At 42.5% G+C, this 16,360-nt stretch overlaps 1 long non-coding RNA gene across 2 annotated transcripts; it reads left to right on the plus strand.

The window, feature by feature from the left end:
- The first annotated feature begins 916 nt into the window (after nucleotides 1-916).
- On the plus strand, nucleotides 917-16,104 carry LOC308467743. 2 transcript variants are annotated; one of them, XR_013981277.1, is made up of 4 exons: nucleotides 917-1,076; nucleotides 5,982-6,090; nucleotides 13,180-13,374; nucleotides 14,357-16,104. It is a non-coding gene; the product is annotated as an uncharacterized lncRNA (long non-coding RNA). The 2 variants fall into 2 exon arrangements; XR_013981278.1 differs by lacking the exon at nucleotides 5,982-6,090 and having other exon boundaries at nucleotides 918-1,076.
- The last annotated feature ends 256 nt before the right edge of the window (nucleotides 16,105-16,360 follow it).

Genomic DNA, 16,360 nt, shown 5'->3' on the forward strand with positions numbered 1-16,360 from the left:
AATTGCCCCAATGGTTTATGGAAGATGTAATGTAATAGTATCAACTTTATACATGAATGAATCCTCAGGAAAGAGAGAAATAATGAACAAAATATGTAAATAATGAACATATGGGAAACAATATATAATATGGAAATGCAACTTAGTGATTAAACTTCACACAGAAGAACAACCTGCAAGATTAAAAACAACTAGAGCTTTACTATAGCTGACTCCCACATTGGCCTGCCTAAAACTTCACCAGCCCTCTAGTTAACATTTACTACATTGCTGTCCCAGCTACATGGCCTTTTAGTTTAAAAAGAGAACATGGGTACAAATCCAGAATGAAATTCCAGGAATCAACCTTAGAGGCATGTTACTAGCAATCAGTCTGGTGTCTAGCATATGGGATCCAGGGAAATTAGTTCAGGTATTTTTAAAAAATATATATAAAATATTGAAGTCCAAACCTCACCTAAGAATGCTTACCAACATTCCTGACATGTCCTGGTTCTCGGGTGTAAAAATGGCGTCGGAGGAATTTTGCCAAATTGTCAAAATGTCAGGGAAAACCTGGAGATATGGCAACGCATTGGAAAATGTAGCAGAAACAGCTCAAAAAGCTTAAACAATTTGGGCTTGTTCCCCAAACAGCTCAACAATTTTGTGGGTGTCAGGAATGTTATGTTTTAAAATATGGCAACTCCCTGCTTAAGTCTAATCAATGCATGAAGGGGTTAATATCATACAGGAAGCTGTAACTAAGCTAGGCTTAGTGTGTATCTGAAGAAGTGTGCATGCACACGAAAGCTTATACCAAGAACTAACTTAGTTGGTCTTTAAGGTGCTACAGGAAGGAATTTTTTTACTTAAGCTAGGCTTAGTTATATCACTTCCCCTCACCTGGGAGGAACTAGGCAATCAAGTTTATTGTTCCATCCCCCAGCCTATCAGAGAAGCTCAGCTTGTGAAGAGGTTTGAGCTGGTTGCTCCACCACCTGGCTCTCATCACCCATTCTTGAGTTTGTAACTCAGCCAAATTTTGCTGTCTGTGCGACTTTCAGAAGCACACGAATCTCACCTTTGGAGAGTTTGTAAGTAAACCATTTTTAATTTGCCAAACATGGTCATTTTCCTATGCTGGGGGAAGAGAGAAACTCTTTTAAAAAGCAAAAAAGCTTTTTAAGGGGGCATTTTGGACCTCACTTGAAAGGGCATATTTTAAAAGTCTAACAGCCTATGTTTCCACACTTTGCTGTTTGTTCTCCTCGATCTCTCAGTGGGTGTTGATACCATCAACCAAAATATTTTCCTGTACCAGTTCTGTGGGTTGAGAATTGGAGGCATAGTGATAGAGTGTTTCACTCTGCAGTTTTAGTTTAAGAGACTATCATTGGGGGGTGGGGGGCTTCTGCTCAGACCCATGGTAGTTGTGCTGTGGGGTTCCGCAAGGTTCCATCTTGTCCCTCATACTCTTTTAACAGATGAAACTGCTGGGAGATGTCATCAGGAAGTTTGGGGTGAGGGGTCACCAATATGCAGTTAACACTTAGCTCTGTTGCTTCCTGCCATTGGAGTCCAGTGAGGCGGTGTGGCTGCAGAGGGCCGATTGCAAATTCATCCTCCCTCAGAGGCAGGTCAAATGGCAAGGTAGCTCAAGGTACAGTGGAGTGATTTTCTGAGCATAAATTCAACAAAGTGTGAACATAATAAAGGTCCACCTACTCCAGCATTCTAGATTGTTTCCAATAGCCAGGTGGTTCTAGACTGCTCTTGTGTTATCTGTTCTCCACAGCTCTTACCCAGAACTCGCTCCGCATCTCTTATTCCATAGCTCATAGCTGTTGATAGACCCATGAAATCGTCTAATCCTTGCAATAAATCATCTAATCTAACAGTCACATTAGCGTGAAGAGTTGATCAGTAGTAGGCATGGAAGGAAAAAGGATCCTGCTGCATGGAATCAGTTTCAATCTACAGATAGGTAGCCGTGTTGGTCTGCCATAGTCAAAATAAAAAAAATCCTTCCAGTAGCACCTTTAAGACCAACTAAGTTAGTTCTTGGTATGAGCTTTCGTGTGCAAGCACACTTCTTCAGATACACTGAAACAGAAGTTGCCAGATCCTTCTATATAGTGAGAAGGTGGGGAGGGGTATTACTCAGAAGGGTGGTGGGAATGGGAGATTGGCAGATAGCTGAGATGAGCCTGCTGACGACTCTTAACGACTGTAATAGGTCTTACAGGAAAAGGCAAGGGGTGAGAAGGTGAGAAATGGCTTAGTCATGTATAATGGGATAAGAATCCAATGTCTTTGTTCAAACCAGGTCTCTCCATGGTTTTAAGTTTGGTAATGAGTTGCAATTCAGCAGCTTCTCTTTCCAGTCTATTTCTGAAATTCCTTTGTAGTAAAACAGCTACTTTGAGATCTTGTATAGAATGTCCTGGGAGATTGAAGTGTTCTCCTACTGGTTTCTCTGTTTTGTGATTCTTGATGTCAGATTTATGTCCATTTATTCTTTGGCGTAAGGTTTGGCCTGTTTGTCCAATATAGAGAGCTGAAGGACACTGTTGGCATTTGATGCCATACACAATGTTAGATGATGAGCAATTGAATAGTCCCGAGATGGTATGTGTGATGTTGTTGGGGCCAGTAATGGTGTTGTCCGGGTGTATGTGGCAGCAAAGTTGGCATCTGGGTTTATTGCAGGCTCTGGTGCCAGTGTCCGTGTTAAGTCTGGTTGTAGTATTATTGTGGGTTAGGAGTTGTTTAAGATTGGGTGGCTGTCTGTAGGCAATGAAAGGTCTTCCTCCCAGAGCTTGAGAAAGAGAACTGTCATTGTCCAGGAGAGGTTGTAGATCTCTGATGATGCGTTGTACTGTTTTAACTTGGGAGCTGTATGTGATGACTAGAGGTGTTCTGTTATTTTCTTTTTTGGGTCTGTCTTGCAGCAAGTTCTCTCTGGGTATAAGTCTGGCTCTGTTGATCTGTTGTCTAACTTCATCTGCTGGGTATTTTAGTTCTGAAAAGGTTTGCTGTAGATCTCTTAGGTGAGAGTCTCTGTCTGTAGAATTGGAACAGATGCGGCTGTAACGTAGTGCCTGGCTATATACAATGGACTGTTTGGTATGTTTGGGATGGTAGCTAGAGGCATGTAGATATGTTTGTCGGTCAGTTGGTTTACGGTATAAGGTGGTGTCTATGCGCCCATCCTGTATTTTTATAGTAGTGTCCAAAAAATGTATTTCTTGCATAGATTGATTCATTGTAAGGTTGATTGTGGGGTGAAAATCATTAAATTTCTGGTGAAAGGTGTCCAGGGTCTGTTGACCATGTGTCCAGATGATAAAAATATCGTCAATGTATCGCAGGTACAAGAGAGGTTTGAGTGGGTAGGAGTTTAGGAAACGTTGTTCTAAATCTGCCATGAAGATGTTGGCATACTGTGGGGCCATGCGGGTGCCCATTGCTGTGCCGCTGATCTGAAGGAACAGGTCATCACCGAATTTGAAGTTGTTGTGGGTAAGGACAAATTGGCAGAGTTTGGTGGCAAGGTCCACTGTGGTTTTATCTGAAATGGTGTTCCTTATAGCTTGTAAACCATCGTTGTGTGGGATGTTGGTATACAGAGATTCCACATCCATAGTAGCTAGTATAGTATTGTTGGGAAGATTATTTAAAGATTGTATTTTCCTCAGAAAATCTGTGGTGTCACGTACATAGCTGGGAGCACTGATGGCATATGGTTTCAGAGCAGAGTCCATATAACCGGAGACACCCACTGTAATAGTGCCAATACCTGAAATGATGGGGCGTCCTGGATTTCCTGGTTTGTGTATTTTAGGTAGAAGATAGAAAGTTCCTGGTCGAGGTTCTGTTGGTGTGTTGGTGAGGATCTGTTCTTGGATGTGTGGGGGTAGCTCCTTAACAATCTTGTTCAGTTCTTTCTTGTATTCTTGTGTGGGGTCTGAGTCCAATTTTGTGTAAAAGGCGGTATTGGAAAGTTGTCTGTGAGCCTCCTGAATGTAGTCAGTTTTGTTCATGATGACGACAGCTCCACCTTTGTCTGCTTCTTTAATTATAATGTCTGGGTTGTTTCTGAGATTATCTATGGCTCTCCTTTCAGCATGGTTTAGATTTTGTTGTAAGCGATGGTGTTTTCTGGTCACATCTGTTTGGATTCTGTGGCGGAAGCAGTCAATGTACAAGTCCAGTGTGGTATTGCGTCCATCAGGAGGGGTCCATGTGGAGTCCCTTTTTGTGTAACACTTTTTTGGAGGTAGTTGGTGGTCAGTGTTCTGTTGGGAGTTTCAATCTGTTACCCCCGAGGATGTGGACAAGCTGCTTGGACGCGTGAAACCAACCACCTGTCTCCTTGATCCTTGCCCATCCTGGCTAATAAAAGCAAGCCGGGAAGGGCTGGGCGATGGGCTCTGCGGGGTGGTGAATGCTTCCCTCTGTGAGGGAACATTCCCAGATCCGCTGAAAGAGGCGGTCATTAAACCGCTTCTTAAAAAACCATCTTTAGACCCGGCCAGTATGGCCAACTATCGCCCAGTCTCAAATCTTCCATTCTTGGGCAAGGTGATTGAGCGCGTGGTTGCTGAACAACTCCAGGCACGCCTGGAGGATGCGGACCATTTGGATCCCTTCCAATCGGGATTCAGGCCTCATCATGGGACAGAAACTGCCTTGGTCACACTGGTTGATGATCTCCGGCGAGCTAGGGACAAAGGTGAGAGTTGTTTCCTAGTTCTGCTGGATCTCTCAGCAGCCTTTGATACAATCGACCATAACATCCTTCTGGATCGTCTAGAGGGACTGGGAGCTGGGGGCACTGCTATACAGTGGTTTCGCTCCTTCCTCCTGGGCCGTGTTCAGAAAGTGGTGTTGGGGGATGAGTGTTCAGACCCCTGGGCCCTCACTTGTGGGGTGCCTCAGGGTTCCGTCCTCTCCCCCATGCTTTTTAACATCTATATGAAGCCGCTGGGAGAGATCATCAGGGGGTTTGGACTGGGTGTCCATCAATATGATACCCAGCTCTACCTCTCTTTCAAATCAGAACCAGTGAAGGCGGTGAAGGTCCTGTGTGAGTGCCTGGAGGCGGTTGGAGGATGGATGGCGGCTAATGAATTGAAGTTGAATCCTGACAAGACAGAAGTACTGTTTTTGGGGGACAGGGGGCAGGCTGGTGTGGAGGACTCCCTGGTCCTGAATAGGGTAACTGTGCCCCTGAAGGACCAGGTGCGCAGCCTGGGAGTCATTTTGGACTCACAGCTGTCCATGGAGGCGCAGGTCAATTCTGTATCCAGGGCAGCTGTTTACTAACTCCACCTGGTACGCAGGCTGAGACCCTACCTGCCCGCGGACTGTCTCACCAGAGTGGTGCATGCTCTAGTTGTCTCTCGCTTGGACTGCAATGCGCTCTACGTGGGGCTACCTTTGAAGGTGACTCAGAAACTACAACTAATCCAGAATGCGGCAGCTAGACTGGTGACTGGGGGCGACTGCCAAGACCACATAACACCGGTATTAAAAGACCTACATTGGCTCCCAGTACGTTTCCGAGCACAATTCAAAGTATTGGTGTTGACCTTTAAAGCCCTAAACGGCCTCGGCCCAGTATACCTGAAGGAGCATCTCCACCCCCATCGTTCTGCCCGTACACTGAGGTCCAGCGCCGAGGGCCTTCTGGCGGTTCCCTCATTGCAAGAAGCAAAGCTACAGGGAACCAGGCAGAGGGCCTTTTTGGTAGTGGCGCCCGCCCTGTGGAACGCCCTCCCATCAGATGTCAAAGCGATAAACAACTACCTGACATTCAGAAGACATCTTAAGGCAGCCCTGTTCAGGGAAGTTTTTAATGTGTGATATTTTAGTGTTTTTTGGTTTCTATAGAAGCCGCCCAGAGTGGCTGGGGAAACCCAGCCAGATGGGCGGGGTACAAATAATAAATTATTATTATTATTATTATTATTATTATTATTATTATTATTATTTAGACAAAAGGTGGTAATGCTGGTGAATATCAATATGCTACATGGCTAACTGAAAACTGGATGATGAGAGGCTATGAAAACCCAGAAGCCCAATGGGACTGTGCCAGTTAAGGTGTGTAAGTTGTGCTGTTGGACAGAGGAGAGAAAAGGAACCTTGTCACGTTCTTCTGACAGTTCTTGCATCATTATCTACTGGGTTCAGGTGGAATGTAGAAATGGGAGCCATCGTCATCAACTCTATAGTTTTGCTCTGCTTAATCCTTTCTGCATGGTCCTTAAAGCAATGCTAATAGCATTGCCTCTCTCAGGCAGGTCAAGAGCTTTTGAAAAAATCACAGCTACATGTTGCATGGATAATAAATATGATAAATAGTTCCCAGGCTGTGTGATTACATAATGATAGCCACATTCATTCACCTGTCTATCAAAAGAACTGCATTTAAAGTTTGAGCTCACCTCCCATGGGTCCTGAGAACTGCAGTTGGAGTGTTGGTTTATACTTTTTTCACATTTTTCTCAACAGTGGGCTAAGTGCAGGGAGGTTAAACATGAGTCCCTTTTGCTTAGTAATCCATTAGCTAATGGGTATGTAAGACCATCACTAAGTTCTGTTTATTCTTTAACACCATTAAGGAACACCTGCTGTGCAGAATAACTCACCTGCCAAATAAGAGTGATAGTTGAAATAAAATATATATTAAGAGCTGTTAGAAGGTTGCTCTGTATTGTTTAACACTCAGAGGGCATGACTGGGATTGAAAGAGGAGCAAAATGCTACACATTGACACATGGGAGCCTGAGCACATTCCTAGAAATATTATTGCTGGATGACTCTAGTTGTCTAGATTCTAGCAGCAGAGATCTTAACATGTAAATTTGTGGGTATGCTTATTCTACAGGCAACTGCTTTCTGAACCGCTTTCTAAAGCTCAGTCTCCTTAATTCCAAAGACCTGAAGTGGAGGCTTTTTGTGGAATATTTGAGATTATTCTGAAAAAATGCTTTGTGTGACCTGGTTTACCTGTGAGGTTGCCAAGAGATGTTTGTGAATGTCCTGTCTTCTGTCTTTCATCATTCACCATCTTTTCAATGGTTTGCCTGCTTGCATGCCTGCGCTTCCACAAAACCTTATGACACCCTACAATGGGCTTTCCTGTAAGTCAAGGGTGGGGTGCTGGAGCTGCCCGGTGGAACTGATCACCATTTCTCACATACCAAGGGGTCAGCCAAGTTGGACACGTGGGTGGGACCACTCACCTGACATCACACTGAAAGCAAACCATGCTGGTAAAGGACCGGCACCTTGCAAGCCACAGGTTGTTGTGCTTTCATAGTGTCATGCATGGGGTTTTGCAGGTGCCGCCAATCTGCTGATGGGTGGTGACTGCAACCCCCACTTCCAGCCCATCCATGTCTTTACTTGTGTCACACCCAACATTGTACATTAGGGTCACAGGCAATAGGTTCTGCACGGCTGCTGTAAGTGCAAAGGGTGTGCGTGCTGCCTGCTACTCTTATTAGTTCCTTGATTTGTTTTAAGTGAAGCCGTTTTTGTTGTTAAAGAAATCAGTGCCTAAAATGTTTTTAAGATAACGTTTTTAAAGACTTCAACAGAAGACATTACATTGTTGTGGATAAACTAGCAGATTTCCAGGCCATTGTGCTGTCTGGGGGTCTAGGAGCAGATTTAGCTAAAAATGTTGCTGAACAAGGGGTATGAACTATTATTCTTTCCTTGACTAGCATGAGCACTGACATCCAGGGGAAAGTGAGGAGCCATTGTTGTGAATAGGCTATTACCTTATGGAGCTCTGCTTCTACTTTCTTTCTTTCTTTGATCTGGAATGGCATCATACTCTAACATTACAAAGCAGTCTATTCAGGATAAATATGCTAGCAGGATTTCATTCCTACAGGAAGTTCCCACTGCCATTTGAGAGGCTTCAAGTGGTACCATTAAGCTGTTGCCTGATTCATGGGTTACCTTTGCTCTGATAAGGTGCAGGCTGCGGGAGGGGGGAACTGATGTGGGAAACACTCAAGAGGTCCAGTCTATCCCCACCATTGCTCCCCCCCTCCCTCCCCCTCTGCGTGTCTCCAGTGCAGTGTTGGAGCCACTCTAAGGGAGCAGCTTTGAGTCAATAACCACATTGGAAAACTAACATGAATTTTACCCTAGACGCCTTTGATTTTTTATTTTTTTTTATATAAAGCATGTAGGTTTCCATACTCTTTATCTTTCCAATTATGTGTTTATGTAACAAATAAACTATGGTAAAATATCTCATGCAGGTCACTGCAAATCCTGAGGGTGTTGCTACGTCAGGAGAGCTTTCCATAATGTAGCAAGTTGAAAGCAGGGCTAATCTTAGCCATTTTGGAGACCTTAATATTTATTTTACGTTGTTTCTAAAACGTATAGGCTGCCCTTTGTCGTATCAAAGTGACCTCGGCCTAAGACTGCCTAAGACTTCTAACTCACTCCAAATGCCTGAGAAAATGGCATAGCTTGGGTTGCCAGCACCCAGGGCAGGTAAGCTGCCAGTGCTACTGGAGCATGGGCCCCCGAGCCAAGTGGGGCAGTGCTGTGCCACCTGCCTGCCTCCATGCGGGGGGGGGGGGGAGGGAATGGCCAGCTGACATGGACTTTGGCGGGTAAATCCCACCGATGCCCCTTGCCTCCCTTCCTCTGTCCACGCTCACTCACCGTGGGCCTGAGCTGCTCTGCCACCTTCTCTAGGGCGGGATGGGGATCCCTATGGAAGCTGGTGGACTGCATAGGGGTTTCTGGTTGTGCCCCCTCAGAATTTTGCACCCGGGGCCATGGAACCCTGCCCCCCATGCTACTCAACGGGCCTGAGAGAATGAGGCTGTTTTTATTTGATGGTGGAATCTCATCAGAATTTCCACTGTCTGCACCTCCAGGAGGAAGGTATCCCTCACTTGGGAGGGCCACACCAGAGAAGGCCCTCTGATGTCATCACTACACAGTGAGCTAAGGCCAGTGGTAGGAAAATGAGAAGCACTCTGACAAGCCAGCTGTGAAGTTTGGGATAGATGGAATGGGAGATGGCATGGTGACAAATAGTTTGTCCTCAGGGTGTATTTATTCCATCTAAAGTCCACCTTTCTTCCAGGAAGTTCAAGGCAGTATCAGTTTAATGTTTTCAATGCTTTTTATTGTTTACATTTTTTTGAAATAGTATTGTTCTGTTTTGTTGTTTGCTATACTGGGTGGGGTAGAAATATTAATTTTGTTATTGTCTGGTGTGTCCCCCATTTTATCCTGAAAGCAACCCAGTGAGATAGGTCAAGCTTGAGAGTATGTGGTGAGCCCAAGGTCACCCAGTAAGCTTCATGGGTGGGTAGAGCTTTGAACCTGGGTCTCTGTTTTGGTTTGCCACTTTTACCGCTGCACCACAATGGCTCAGTTTAACTATTAACACTTACACACCCCTTGCACTCAGTAGGCCCACCATCCCTGACAATTGACCATTCTGAGTGAAGCTGATGGGAGTTGGAGTCCGACAACATTGTGTAGGGGCACAGGTTCCCTACTCCTGCTGTAGACTCAGAGATAAGTCTAAAGTTGGACATTCTCTCTCTCTCTCTTTCTGTGTATTTTGTGCATGCGTGTGTTAGCAGGGCTTTTTTTACAGCCGGAATTCACCAGAACTCAGTTCTGGCACTTCTCAGGTGGGCGACATTGCCATTATAATAGAACAAAGGAGGCGTTCATGGTGAGTTCTAGAAAAATAGCACTGTGTGTTTGTGTGTGCACACACGTGTGTACACACACACAACTAAAATCACAGATATGACATCGTTTGATAAATATAGTCTCTGACATGCTGGTATGGGAGAGGTCACTGACAGTCATTCAGTTGTAACCTGCTGACAAGAATTTGAAATTCTCTTCCAGAAGTTTGCCAGTAGTCACACAAGTGATGTAATCAGAACACCTTGAACTTGTGGCCATATAAGCAAGAGGCATATGGGGGTAATAATACATGACAGGAAGAAATCAGAAAGATTTTGTATTCTATATTAAACATGACTGTGAAGGGCAATAGAAGTAATTAACCTGGGACTTTCTGCATGCAAAGTAGGCAGTAGTGCTCATCTACTAATCTACAGCCCTCCCCATATGGTGAATGGCTGTTCGTGCTTCAGATTTTATTACATATTTTGTGTATTTAGGCAGAATTGTAGACCAGCTCCAGCCTCTCTCGTGAATTTACTATCCCAGGTGCTGGAGTGAACATGCTCAAGCTAATATTAACCAAGCCATTCAGATTTTGAATAAATTAAAACTTGTTCTATCTCTTCTATGAAATGGATGCTCATCACCTGTTCCACATTCATCAGTGACAGATTTAGACTGTGTGCTGCTTCACATAATCACCTTTTGGAACTCAACTTATAACACCTACAGTCCCAAATGTAAAACAAACATTTGGAATACAAGTGGTTCAAAAACTCTTGCTGGTGATGCTTTTGATGGATCACTCATATTCACCACCACAATACTGACAATACTAAATTGTTCAACTGCCCTTCACATTCTGAAGGTCCTGGGAGCCACTTAGCATAGGTTCTTGGCAAGCCAGTAGTACATGTCTGTTTGTGTTTCTCTGTGTGTCAGTGTTAGAAACTGAGATATGAAAGCTAGGAGCTAAATGGCACCTTAAACCTAGGTTATGGGCTGTTATGTACTGGGTTGAATAGGATCCAAAAGGCAGCAGTCTGATTCGTCCTAGAACAATAGGATTCAGAATGCAGCAGTCTGATTGATCCACAGGAGTTACCCAATCCAGCTCCAGGTGGAAGTGAAGCCGCAACCTGACTGGCCTACAGGTGAATCCCGGAATTAGCCAATCACGTGAGGCCCATTGTGTAAATAATGTATATAAAGCAGACATTCTGGGGGAACTTGCATTCCTCCTCACCACTATGAGCTGAATAAAGAGCATGAAATCCACTCTCGACTCTGAGTATATTTCATGGGCACAACAATGGAATGTCTAGGTGCGCTTTTTAACTAACAAGAATACAGTGCTGAAATTGAATGAACTGCAGCTAAAATATTATGTTCATTTTTCACATAGTCTAGTCCTTCCCCTGTCCACTCCCCTAATATTCTTAAGAGGGTCTCTTCTCCAGTCTTCAGAGAGTAGCTGGAAGTGGGGAGGTAGAAAAGGTCCTCTTTTCCTTCCACTCTGCAGTTTTAATCTGAAATCTTAGGCACAGTACTGCGTCCAGAGCTCAGAAACTGCTCGCACCAATGAAATTCCGTTGCAAAATGTGCCTGGAACAATGGGAATTTCGAACACTGCTCTCTGTGTGTTTGTATTTACAAACTAATAGTATTCATACCTGGTAAGTCCTCTAAATCCACTTCCTTATTTTGGTGTAGTTTCCGAAATGATAGTGATGGGACCATCAGATTCTAGTAGCAGAGGGAGCAGTAATTTAAAAGCTAGCATTCCAGAATTAGAACGTTTCAGCAGCGGAACAAGAGGAAACTGGACTACAATTTGGAAAGAACAATGGGGGGAGCTTTATTAAAGATCTGAAGTTAAGTGTTTTAAAAAATAATTATGAAAGGGAAAAAAAAAAAAAAAAAAGCCAGCAAGGAGTTTGGGGGAAACAGGCGATTTATGGATTGTAAGAATTCCAGGCGGATAACATGGTTTGGTGGTCAGGGGGAAATTAAACCGGGGACAGAGGGGGAGAACTAAAATCCAAAGGCTTGTCAACTTCTTTTTTTTTGAACTGGCTTTGTTTCATCTATTATATCTTTTATTTCTTATTGCTGATATTTCTATTATGTGGGGTGTCTTTATTACTAAAAAAAAGGGAAATTGTGGAATGAAAATGGGGTGGGCCCTGGGAAAGAAATTTTTGGTTTTTTATTAAGGGTATTGATGAGGAGTGTAGAAATCTTAAATTCGAATAATGGTCTAAACAAATTAAGTTTTTAATCAGAACCGAGAGCTTGTGGAGCCAACAACATGAAAAAGGAATATGGTAGGGGTGGGGGAAGGGGGGAGTCCCAGAAAGTGGATATATGAAAATAAGGATCTGAATGTATTTTAATTCTTACTTTCTGTATTTTTGAAAATTTTAATAAATATTATTTAAAAAAAAAAAAAAAAAAAAATAAAAGCTAGCATTCCAGGGCACTGTGGGTACAGTACAGCTAAAGCTGTGTATGCAATCCTTGCACACTTGCCTGGAAGCAAGGTCCGTTGAATACAGTGGAGTTTACTTTTGAGTAAGCATGAGTTGGGACCATGCTGAGTATCTCAGTGTTTTTAATGTGGGTGTTAGACACATATACTTGCTTCTCTCCAATTGAAATATAGAGAACTTTTCCACATTGGGTGAAGCATGGTGTAGTACTATATTGTTTGATAAATAATGATGTCATGAAACTACCGTCTCATTAGATGATCACATATCTCTGTACTGTGATTCATGGCCTTCTGAAGCATTTTGGGTTGCCCAATACTCTTCTATTTTGAAGAACGGTAACCCTGTGGCCCTCCAGATGTTGTTGGGACTACAACTACCATCATCCCCCAACCACTGTCTGTACTGGCAGGGACTGATGGGAGATGGAGTCTGGCAAATATCTGGACAACTTTAGGTTAGCCATTTATTGTATGTGGAGCAGCTTTATACCGAGTCAGACTACTTGCCCATGCACTACGGCCTACTCTTGACTGCAGCTCTCTTAGGCCTTTGGGTCTTTTCTATTGCCACTCTAGGAAACCCTTTTATATTCTCACAGGCACCTTAAAATGGGGTTAGACAAACTGATGGATGATAAGGCCTTTTCATTGGCCTATCAATGGTCTAGTAGATGGATGTATACAACCCCCTCAAGATCAGCGGTAATGTGTTCCTGAATGCCGGTTGAGGGAAACAACAACAGAACAAGACTGTTGTACTCGCTGCTATTTTTCTAGAAAAAGAGGTGCTGGAACTCACCAAAAATGTCTCCCTTGTTATCTTATAATGTCAATGATGCCCACCTGAGAGGTGCCAGAATTGAGTTTCAGTGAGTTACAGCTGAAAAAAAGCCCTGGTTGTACCCATGTCTGTGTGCTTCCAATGGACATCTGGTTAGCCACTGTTGGATACAAGATACTAGACTTTGGTCTGATCCAGCAACACTGTTCTTACGTTCTTTCAGTGAGATCCCAGGACTGAACCTGAGACTGCCTGTTTACAAAGTATGTGAGAAACCACTGGACTATGCTCCCTCCATGTACATGAAGCATTTCCCAGCACTGAAGACATTGGGCTAGCCACAAGTGGACCATTTATGCCCCATAGCTCCTGAGATGCATAACAGAGCCCCAAGATCATGGTGGTTCTCTTCAGAGCTGTAAGTACAGAATGTATTTTTCCCCCTACAGCAGATTTATCATAAGCAGCCCACAATGCATTCTTTCCCCTATTTTTGCTGCTTCATATTTTACAGCAGAATGCAGAAGGGGTGTCCATTCCATTGCCGCTGTCTGACATTCAGCACTTTTTGTTGTCTGTCGACTTCACAGAGCCAAATGAATAAATACACAGCCAAGAGCTGCACTCACAGACAGGAAGTAACTTTAATTAAATATTGTGAAAGTTGAAAAGTTTTTACAGCTTGAATTTCTGCAAAAAAATTATAACAATCTCTACAGTAGTTAGTTTTCTCTAACAATAGAACTGTACAGTGTGTGTGTCTATTCCAAAAGGTTTAGTTAAGAAGGTGAACGATTAGTAGATTCAGAGATGTCTTCATTTTAGATGCAGCCTGGTACACTGGAGAGGAAATGGACATCCTCCACACAACTCAGCCAATCAGAGGCTTCACTTTGTAAAGACTGAAACATGGTCATTTCCACTTAAAGCCATATTCTGTTAAGAGCGGCATCTTTAAGAATCATGTAAAAGTCATAGGATCTATTTGGGGCAGGGAGATTTTTAAATATAAATTTCCTTTTATCAGCGCGCTATAAATACTTGGAGAAACAAATTCTACCTATTGTTCAAAGGATCTTTGGACGTTGAAGGAAAGGGGTTATACATGTATATGACTTTGTATGAGTGTCTAAACTGGTGCAACTCTGTCTGAATGGGTTCAGTGGAGGGCATCACTGGACAAAATATGGCTTTAAATTTGATTACATTGCAGTGCCGTTGCTTACTATGTGAATTAGAATAAATGTTTGAATGATAGAGAAGCAATACATTGATATTCCTTATATTTTCCAGTTTCTTTATATGTGAGTGTGTTCTTATTGTTCTAGGGGCAAAAACCTTATGGATTTTTTCTTTCTTTCTTTCTCTCCTCCCCCCAACCCCACTCCCCTTCCCAAAAGATCACACAGTGATATCTGAGTGAAATCAATTGCAAAATTCAAACAGGAAGCATGCACAGTTGCAGCATTGTTGCTTGGCTAGAAAAAAGTCACATTGTCTTAAGGTAACAAAACAGTTCTTTTGTGCTTTTCAAATTCCTTTTTTTTCTCCTTAGAATGTTAGTGATGATTGACAGTTCTGGTGCGCAGTACAATGTACAAGTGAAATGAATATGATTTGCATTGTTAAGGCATCCAATCTGCTGGTTTATATTCATGTGAAAGACAGAGAAATATACAAGCAGACAAGAAAGAAAGTATTTTCATTGATTTCTATGAAGTTTCTCCCCATATTTAATGCACAAAAAATGCGTCACTCCAAAGGGGAGAGATTCCATGCATATTAATAGAGTAAAACAGCATTAGATTTTTTTTTATAAGCCTCAAAAGCAAAGGATACTTTTTTAAACCTACATAACTAAATGCTACAAGAATAATATGCTACCTTTTGCCATATATTGGGGAAAAAAACCTTCTTAACTTACAAATAATACAAAAATAGACAATGGCTTTTGAGTGAAAATTAAACCAAAATGGAAGCATGGTTTAAAACAATTACTAAAAAACCCTATAAATGAATTGTATTAAAATCACATTTAAACAGCTAATACACCTGTGAATGACCAAACAAATTAGCACTTTTCACATAGCAAACATACACAATAAAATAAACTGGGATGCTGCAGGGAAAAAGCAATGTACAAATTCCAAAGATAAATACATTATTTATATGGATATTTTACAAAATTCTTCTTTTTAAAAAAGCTTTTTTTCTTTAATTCATTTTGCAAGCATGTGCAATCTTAAAGGTAGTGAGCTCATTTTGCAAAATATGCAGTAATTCTCGTGTGTGACTGTGTATGTGATTGAAAAAACTGTCTTAAGACATTAAATTGTATAAATAGAACAATAACTTTGGCCAAAAAAAAAAAATCACCCCAAAAGATCTACAGTATTTATAACTACATACAAAACGCAATGGCAAAGGTGGGAAACAATCAGGTAAATGTATCCTTAGAGGTTTTCTTCACCGTCAACTAAGTATGCTCCCTACATAATGAGAGCTAAATTCATGTGAGGGTTTACTTTGCAAACCTTCACATAACACTCTGTCTCCTCCGCCCTTTTTTCATATTTTAATTTTCTATGTATAAAAAAAATGCCACTACCTGTTGCTTAAGAGAGTATGTCGCAAACCAAAAGGGTTGACTGGTATAAAAGCAATTGCAGCTTGATACGGACATGTCGTTTTGTGTGCATGTGTGCTTCTGGGCCATCTCTGGGACGGCAGGATGAAGTTGTCTTCTGCCCCTGGCCCCAACAAACAAAACCAAAAACCCCATGTAAGTAAGCTAGGAAATATATTTCCGTTGAGAATATGCAGAAATGCAATAAAGTGGCTCACGTTTGTGCCTTTGTCCTGCCACACCAGATCCCAAAGAGATTTGTATGTGTAGACAGGGTTAAACTGTACTTAAGGAGGCCACTCATTTGGAAAAGTTTGATATAAGCTAAAGACAGAGAGAGAAAGAGAGAGAGCCATGCTAATCTAATTCTGCAGTTTTTAGCATTCTATCCAGAGGCACTGGGCTTTCCAAGGTAAAAGGTGGGATATGCATGTCCTTAGCTACACTTTTGCTAATTTTTCTGTCTTGCATTATTTACACAGTCACCTAACTACAATATTCTAAGAAAGATGCCCCCCTCCCCCCCCAAAAAAAATTCTCACTGCCTCTAAAATGGAATCCTAATCTGGTAAGTGTGTGTGCATTTATGTGTGCATATACACGTGTGTGTATACATACCCCACAGAACTACACACACACCTCCCAAGAATGCAAAACACCAGATGAGTGAACTGTCGCTGGAGGAGTAACACAAATAAGCCAACCCTTAACTGGCACTGCCATTACTCTTCTAAGGAAAGAAAAACAACCACCACCCCTATTCTGGCACTTCTACTTC

Source organism: Podarcis pityusensis (assembly GCF_964106645.2).
Source record: "Podarcis pityusensis genome assembly, chromosome: 2".
Taxonomy (NCBI): Eukaryota; Metazoa; Chordata; class Lepidosauria; order Squamata; family Lacertidae; genus Podarcis; species Podarcis pityusensis.